The 8,801-nt window shown below is 43.1% G+C and overlaps 1 long non-coding RNA gene across 2 annotated transcripts in view; it reads right to left on the reverse strand.

Moving 5' to 3' along the window:
* Positions 1-8,749, reverse strand: part of LOC310826312 — a 152,696-nt gene extending 143,947 nt beyond the window's left edge. For both annotated transcript variants that reach the window (XR_014555728.1, XR_014555729.1), the window contains exon 1: positions 8,184-8,749. This is a non-coding gene — a long non-coding RNA (uncharacterized lncRNA). The remainder of the gene's footprint in view (positions 1-8,183) is intronic.
* Between the last annotated feature and the right edge of the window lie 52 nt (positions 8,750-8,801).

The raw sequence follows: 8,801 nt of genomic DNA on the forward strand, positions 1-8,801 counted from the left end.
ATGGTAGGCTGAGAATGCCTAGACCAAGATCACCAAGTATGCTTTGTGGGGATTCGAATCCAGGGCTCTTTAGCTTATGTCCCTTACACTAACCACTACCCCACAAGGTCTCTCACTTAGGCTTTGCTTCAGTTTATTTTATTATTATTTATTGCATTTAGTTGGGGATTGTGACGGATGTATGCTGTATATAATAAGTATATTTTCATCTCTTGTTTGGACATCATTGAATTCTACTTCAGCTTCTCAAGTAAACATATTTTACTTTTCCTGCAATCTTGAAAGAGCTTGAGATGCCCCCTGGTTAAAACATCTGATTTGCTAACAGTCTGATTCAGAAAAGTATACTTTAATATAAATAATGCATTGGGGGTTCAATTCATTACTTGTTTAAAGCTGGAGTTAAAAACTCCTGCTGATTTCAATGAGCTTCAGATCAGATATTTTGTGAAAACCTATCTGTATAATCCCTTGCTTTATGACCTTCATAAATTGAGGATTCTCCTTCAAGACAATCCTAAACAGCATGATTTTACTCTGGGAACCAGTGCCCTGAATCACAGCTTTTAAAATCCATATAATAATCCAAACTGGACCCCATACCATGCTAAATTACAACATCTGTTTCCATGCTAAATTTCCCTTTATTTTCCCTTTATTTCTAATGCTACCAACCTCAATGACATGATATAAAACCTTATCCCTTCCCCAGAAGGTTGAAAATAAACCTGATCTCAATACAAAGCATTCTAGCTGTGCAAATTGTAAAGAAGATTATGTGTGCTTTCCTGAATAGTTATATATGAAGCAGCATCAAATCATATTTCTTTATTACAATTATTTAACCATTTCTCACAGTCTAATAATATGTTTGAAATATATGAAATTATTACATGGAAACCTGATATTTATCTTTATGTATCTACCTTTTGAAACAATAGTAGTTCAAACCATTTTTGGTCTAGATGGGGTGGGGAAACTGTTACACTCAAAATGCTGCTGGCTGGACTGCAACTCCCATCACCCCTACTTTTGAATCATAGAATCATAGAATTGTAGAGTTGAAAGGGACCCCAAGGGTCATCAAGTCCAGCCCTCTGCAATGCAGGAATCTCAACTAAAGCATCCAGGACAGATGGCCACCCAACCTCTGCTTAAAAACCTCCAATGAAGGGAGTCTGTTCCGCTGTCGAACAGTTCTTACTATCAGAAAGTTTTTCCTGATGTTTATTTGGACTCTCCTTTCTTGTAACTTGCAGCCATTGGTTCAAGTCCTGCCCCCCCCCCCGAGCAGGAGAAAACAAGTTTGCTCCATCTTCCATGTGACAGCCTTTAAGATATTGGAAGATGCCTATACCTCCTCTCAGTCTTCTCTTTTCCAGGCTAAACATACCCATAAAGCTTGGTTGCTAGTATTGGTCATATTGGCTGAGGCTGATGGGAACTGAAGGATATTTGGAGGGTCATAGTTTTCCCACCCTGGCATTAGAACAGAAATCCCTTGCATATTACTGCAGTGTGTGGAGAGTAACAATCAGGTCATGCATCCATAGCAGTGACCAGAGGAGGAATGACTGCTGTGAGGAGTACAGAGAGAAGAAACAGCATGGTGCACTTGCAGCAGCACAACTGGACACATTCCTCTGACCCAGCTGCAGCAAAACATCTCTCTCCCATATGTTTCTCCCCTTCATTCCCCACCACCACCAGCACTGGGCAGGGAAGTGGGTAGCCGTACAGATTTGGCACTGGGCCAGAATTAAGTCAGTGACACTTTACAAAAGTAAAGGTGTGATACAGCTCTAATTTTGCATATTAGTTGTGCAACTACATCAAATCTATCTGAATCTGGATTTTCTGTATTCCTAACTTTGTCTGTCCAAAAAGAACTTACTATAGTAATATGTTCTTTTTAAAAAATTACAGAAATATATTTATTCTCTGTTCTCCATCCTTACTTTGAGGTGGGTCTCACTCATTTTTTCAAGTGAATATACTTCTAGATATGCATACATAGGAACTGATGCCTAGCAGTGGTCCCTTATACATCTACTCAGAAGTAAGCATCACTGAGTACACTTATTGAAAGATATGTTTATTACACCCACACAGTGCAATACTAGGCATGTTTATTTAGAAGCGGCACTGAGATCAATGAAGTTTTCTTCCCAGTAAGAGTACCTCTGTGTATGTATTTCTTTTACAAACCAGCCTTTTCCATGGAATAGTTTAGTGTTTGTGGTTTATGCTGCAAAATTCTCCAGTCTACAAAGACTGCTAGGCACTTGTGGCTAGGCCTGGCTGTAAATAATAAAACAAAGCACAACACAGAGAAAATGTTTTCAAATGGCATGAAAGCATCGCATCTTTTGAAATACCTTTGCAGAACAAAACTTTTGCCATCACTTTAAATTACCCTCTGCTTCTTGTGCTGCTGTCCATTACTGAAGTTCATAAAAGACTAACTTAAGGAGCATTTTAAAGCTAAAAGCTCTGTTGTGCTCAGAAGAGAGGGGCTGCATACACCGAAACAATCTCTTGTTCCCTCTATTTATTTATTTATGTTTGTCTCGCCCAGCTCCTTCTTTGTCAACCACAGGTGTTTGGGAGCACATAATGCTCCAAATGCATCAGAAAAGAGGTTATTGTGAAAGACCTTTTCTTTTCCACTTGTCCTAAAACTACTCGCAAAGTGTTACATGCGTTATACCGATCACCATAAACATCAAGGAACAAGCAGTCCTCTGTAAGCTGGCCCAGCAGCTCCACTATGACATTAGTTGAGACAGCTTTGTGACCCTGCATTGTCTGGCCTTTATTCACAGAACCTGTTTCTTTTCATTTCTTTCTTGCATGTGTGTATGGGGAGGGGGTGCGCATGCACACACACATTTCACCCTTTTAGGGAAATAAAAGTCCTTTGGGGCATTTTTATTTACTGTAAAATGGACTGGGGGGAAGGGAGAGTAAATTTATCTTAAAAGCTATACAGCAACTACTTGTGAAAACACTAGAAGCAGCTACTGTAGTTATGGTTTCCAGAACCACCTGCAAACAAGTGCAGACACCGTAGCAAACTGTGCCCTTGGGTTTTGTCACTGTTGTTTTCAGACTATTTCTTTTTTTAAAAATTCTTCTCTCTTGTCTTAGCGCAAAGCTTGCGGTGAATTTATGTGACAGCTATGAAAGTAGGACACAAAATTGTGAACAAGAGCTAACCATTTTTCAAGCTTTCCTTGTTGGTATCATCACAATTTGCTACACAGCAGTGAATACTGAGTCGGTCCGGATAAATGGTTGAGAAGAAGGGAAAGACTGTACAGTCGGAGAGCCTCCAAATATCCCTCATAAGCATCCAGACTTGAATAAAGTGATTGGGGGCAGGGAGATAATCTATAGGGTCATTTTCCTTTCCTTTCTTCTGTCTCAAGGAGGGCATGTTTTAACAAAGAAATATTTGGTTCAATGGATTGGGTCTGAGGGCCAAAATAGATGAGACAGATGTGTGTGAATGCATCTCACTCTTTAGCCTTTTGAAAACTGAAGCAATGTGGGGTTCCCATTTGGACTGGGACTATGGTCACATACAGAGGGCTTGACACATTCCCCTGTGCCATTTTCTCAATGAAAATCCCAAACATACACACAATCTAGTGTTATGAAAACTCAATAAGTATAACAGGGCAAATAGCAAGAAAATGCAACAGAAGAAAATGAACATCCTTCCTTCCATCATGCCCCCACCCCAGGCTGCAATTTGCAGCACTTTGAAGACTTGCAATTTGCCAACACACAGGCACACAACCTTCCATTGGAATCAAACTACCTCAGGAACTCAGGAACATCTACACAGGAAGTTGCCTTGAATATTTGTCTGAACAGTAGAATATGAATTCCCATAATAAATAAAATACACAGAGCTATGCCAGTTTTGCTCCTGATCTTGTGTCCCTATGAACCCTGTGCCACACTCTGATACACTGTAAAGGATCCTGGGACACCGCACTCAAATTTTGCCATGATGCCACTCATGGTGCTAAAATGTCTTGAGCCAGTCATGAGAAAGAGGGTTTATAGAATGCCAAAGCAGCAGCATTAAAGAGTAATATGGGATGAAAGAAAAGCTAAGCCCAGATGAGGAAAAAGCTGTGTCAGCCCTATTATTAGACACAGACCTGAATCATATGTGCTGTTAAGCCAAACAACGTTTCGTCAGAAACAAAAAAGCATGTGGGTTCCTAGAGAAACGTGGCTGCTTTGCTCCCCTCCTAGTCCTCTTACTGCTATGCTGCTATGAGCTTAGGGCTTAAAGATTAGAAGACCCGAACTGTGGTCTAAGAGTGTTTCATTCAGGTGGTCCATGGCCTGTCTGTAAAAATACAATTTAAAATTGTATAGCACCTTTCGCAGCACATTATAGTTGGTACAACAGGCAGAAAAATCATTAAGAGATATTTCCAAATTTGTCTGGCAGGGCAAAAAGCCCAGAATTAAGTTTAAGATATTAACTGACGCGAAAGAAAGAGGGGGCTTTGCCCTGCCAGACTTAAGGCTGTACTATGAATCAGCAGCTTTCTGCTGGTTGAAAGATTGGCTGCTTCTTGAAAACTCTGATGTTCTAGATTTGGAAGGATTTAACAACGCTTTTGGATGGCATGCATATTTGTGGTATGACAAGGTTAAAATTCATAAGACTTTCAAGAACCATATTGTCAGAAAAGCAGTGTTTAATGTCTGGACAAAATACAAAGACTTATTGGAAAGTAAAACTCCAAGGTGGCTTTCACCATTGGAAGCTAAGGCCCGGAAAAGACTCAATATGGAGGCCAAATGGCCGAAGTATTGGGAAATTTTAGAAAAAGATGGAGATAATTGGAAATTGCAGAGTCAGGAGAAAATGAAAGATAAAGTGCGAGACTGGTTGCATTATGCTCAGATCAAAGAAGTTTTTAAACTTGACAAAAAGTTAGGATTCCAGGTCCAAAAATCGAAGTTAGAAACTGAACTATTAGAGCCTAAGACTAAGGTACTCTCTAGAATGTATAACTTGCTGTTAAAATGGAATACACAAGATGAAACGGTCAAATCGGCTATGATAAAGTGGGCACAGGACATTGGTTATAACATCATGTTTGAGGACTGGGAGAGGTTGTGGACTACTGGGTTGAATTTCACTGCATGCAATGCTTTGAGAGAAAATGTTATGAAAATGATATATAGATGGTATATGACCCCAGTCAAACTTGCAAAAATATACCACTTGTCTGATAACAAATGTTGGAAGTGTAAGGAAAGTGAAGGAACATTCTTTCACCTCTGGTGGACCTGCCCTAGAGTGAAGGTTTTCTGGGAAATGATATATAATGAGCTGAAAAAGGTATTTAAGTATACCTTCCCTAAGAAACCAGAGGCCTTCCTTTTGGGTATAGTCGGCCAGAAGGTGTTAAAGAAGGACCGAACATCTTTTATGTACGCAACAACAGCAGCAAGGATACTCGTCGCTAAGCATTGGAAAACCCAAGATCTACCAAGATCTGGAAAAAATTTCTTGGCTAGGAACGCAGGAGTGGGAGATGTGAGGGAGTCCAAAGAAGTTAAGAAGATTATGTTAAAAGATATGTTATATTGTATCGTTTATTGGAACTGTAACTAAATTAAAAAATTGTTAATAAATATATTATAAAAAAGAGCCAAAGCCCTCAGCAATTTTCAAGCAGTCTATGGCAAAAAAAAGTTGGGGGGACTTGGGGCTTATGCACACTTCTTCTTGTCCTGTGCCTAGAAAGCATGGATCTGAGTGGTTTTCTGTTTGTCCCATTCTTTCTAAGCATGTGTCTTTTACAGTTTTGCTTTTGCTCCGCCATTTTCCCCTGGAAAACATGCTCTTTAGCACTAAATTGGAACAAACGGCAATCCACAGAAAATGTGGTTGCTGTTTGTTCCACTTCATCACTAAACCATGGGGGAAAGCGGTGGGACAAAGATGAGCCCTCAGTGTGTCATCCAACAAAGCACAAGGTTTAGACAAAGTTTGCCATGGGGAGATAACGTATGAGACTGTTTTTGGATCAGATGTGAAGCCAAACTATGCCTTAGTTTGCAGAAGCAGAGAAGGGAGGACAAAGTGGCCATGGTCGCCTCTCCAGTTATACCTTTCATACTTAGCCATATTTTGGCTCAGCTTTTATGAACCATGCCAGAATACGACAGACACCTTAGGAAGCTAACTTGGGGTGTCATGAAAGGGCAGCAAATGGTTAGCTATTTGATTTATTACAGTGCCAGTAAGCAGAGCTGCCAAAATAATTTGGCCAGTCCTGAGTACCATGTACCTCAACAGGGGTCATGGGAGTTAGGGGGCAGAACCTCAGATTTGTATTGTTTTAGGGGGAGCAGCTGTACCCCTTGCCCCCCCTTGGCTACACCCATGACAGGGGTGAGGTTTTCTATTTGCTACTCTATCTCAAGCAGCAAAATGTATGACAGCCTCCCCTCCCACTTTTTCACAAGTGTGGTTTTATGTGACAGAATGGAAGGGTGCCTCCAAGCGTATGACTTTCTTCTCCTTACCTCAAGGGTATCAAATCCTTAACGGAACAGAAGTTGCCCTGATCCATCGCTTCAAGATTTCCTTAGGCTGTGGGAAGCGAGGAATACATCCATTAAACTGTGAAGCAGCTGGCCCTGCCATTAGGCAGAAACTGAGGCTGCATACACACCACACACCCAAAGCACACAACTTTCGCCCCTCTCCCCAAGAATCTTGGGAACTGTAGTTTGCCACCACTCCAGAGCCACCACTCCAGCACTCAGAGCCACCACTCCATTAACAAACTACAGTTTAGATGTATGGTGTGCAGTGCCGGATTTACATATAAGCTAAATAAGCTATAGCTTAGGGCCCCACTCTCTTAAGGGGGGGAAACTGGATGTACATTTCCAAAATAAAAGATAAAAAACAAATAAAATAAAACCTACATACAGCAACAGTGTTGTGTTGTGTAGGCTCCTATGATGTAAGTCATGGGCCAAGCCTGCTAGCCTGCTCCCTAAAATATCACTTGTTTGCTCATTTCTATATATAGGGTGCCTACATTCTTCATGGACTGGTTGCATGGCAACATGTGCAAATGGATTTAGATACCTATTAGGTCCATATAGCATATATTCAACACAAAAACACGATTTGTTGTTGACAAAGGACAGCTGGACATATAAAGGGCCCCATTACCTTCAGTAGCTTAGGGCCTCATCAAACCTAAATCTAAATTGTCTCCTGCTTGGCAGGGGGTTGGATTCGATGGCCCTTGTGGTCTCTTCCAACTCTATGATTCTATGATTCTATGAAATCTGGCCCTGATGGTGTGTCAACAGTTGATTTTGGGGCACCATGAAAGGACCATAACTGTCAACCTTTCCTTTTTTTGCGGGAAATTCCTTTATTCCAGCACCGTTTCCCGCTGCTATCCCGGATTGTTAGATATCCCGTAGACTGTCCCCCGGACAGGGGAGGCTGCTGATCCCTTACAGTGGTACCTCGGGTTAAGTACTTAATTCGTTCCGGAGATCTATACTTAACCTGAAACTGTTCTTAACCTGAAGCACCACTTTAGCTAATGGGGCCTCCTTCTGCCGCTGCACGATTTCTGTTCTCATCCTGAAGCAAAGTTCTTAACCTGAAGCACTATTTCTGGGTTAGCGGAGTCTGTAACCTGAAGCGTACGTAACCTGAAGCATATGTAACCCGAGGTACCACTGTATTTTCAAATCTGAAAGTGGACAGCTATGGAAAGGACAACACCTTGCGATTGAACCGTTGTGGCGTTTTTCCCTGTCAGGATGAGGGAAGAAGTATTTTGTGGGGCGCTTTGCCTCAGGAGCCTAAAATACTTGGCCGGCCTTGGGCTATAGGCGCCCTAGGCAAAGAGGAAGGAGGGAAGGAAGGAAGCGCGCCATTTGCAGCTCCGCTTGAGGCAGCCCTTCAAGGCCTTGCTTGGTTCTCCGCTCTCCAAGGGGGAGGCGGAGCAGCGTCGCCCTGTGTGTGAGAGGGAGATGCAGGCAGGCCCGGCGCGGCGGGAAGGAGGGAGCTCGAGTGAGAAAACGTCCCAAGCCCTGACGCTGCATCCGAAGAATAGGAAAGGAGCAATATGATCAATATGGTTTCTTTGTTGGGCCTCGCTTACCTCGGCGGGAGACCATCTGCTCCCTGTCAATGGATCACCTGCTTGTCTGGCTTGTTGGCCGGGCAACCGGTGGGTGGAGGGAGATTAAGCGGGAGCGGCCGGGGAAGGGCCTGTTTTTTGTTCCCTCTCGCGCTGTGAGGAGGGCGGGGAGGGGGAAACATGGAGCGGGCGGGGAGAAGGCCGGGCTCGGCTGGAAGCTGAAGCCGGCTGCGCTCGCCTTGCTCCTGCCTCGCCGCCGTCAAAGGCCGCGAGGCTCGCAGGGCGCGAGGGATGCTTTTGCACATTGCTCAGGGTGAAGATGCCGAGGGTCAGCCCCGCACACCCCTCGCGGCGGAGCTGCTTCTGCTGAAATGCTGAAAGGAGACGGGGGTGGGGGAGAGGTCGGTCGAAGAAAGGGCCTACTATATTGCACTACCACACAATAAACCGATAGTCCAAAAAATTGTGGTTGGCTCCTCCAGGGGCCTCGCTGGGAGGGGTAGCGTGGTGAGGAAGGGGTTTGACAAAGGGGATAGCATCTCTCCTACCTTCAGAGCTCTGTGTGTGTGTCATTTTACCAAGGCACTTTTAAAAATGCTGATTTTTTTTTAAAAAAAATCTTGTATAAGGGGGTGGTGG

Source organism: Podarcis gaigeae (assembly GCF_964106915.1).
Source record: "Podarcis gaigeae genome assembly, chromosome: 10".
In the NCBI taxonomy this organism is placed as follows: Eukaryota; Metazoa; Chordata; class Lepidosauria; order Squamata; family Lacertidae; genus Podarcis; species Podarcis gaigeae.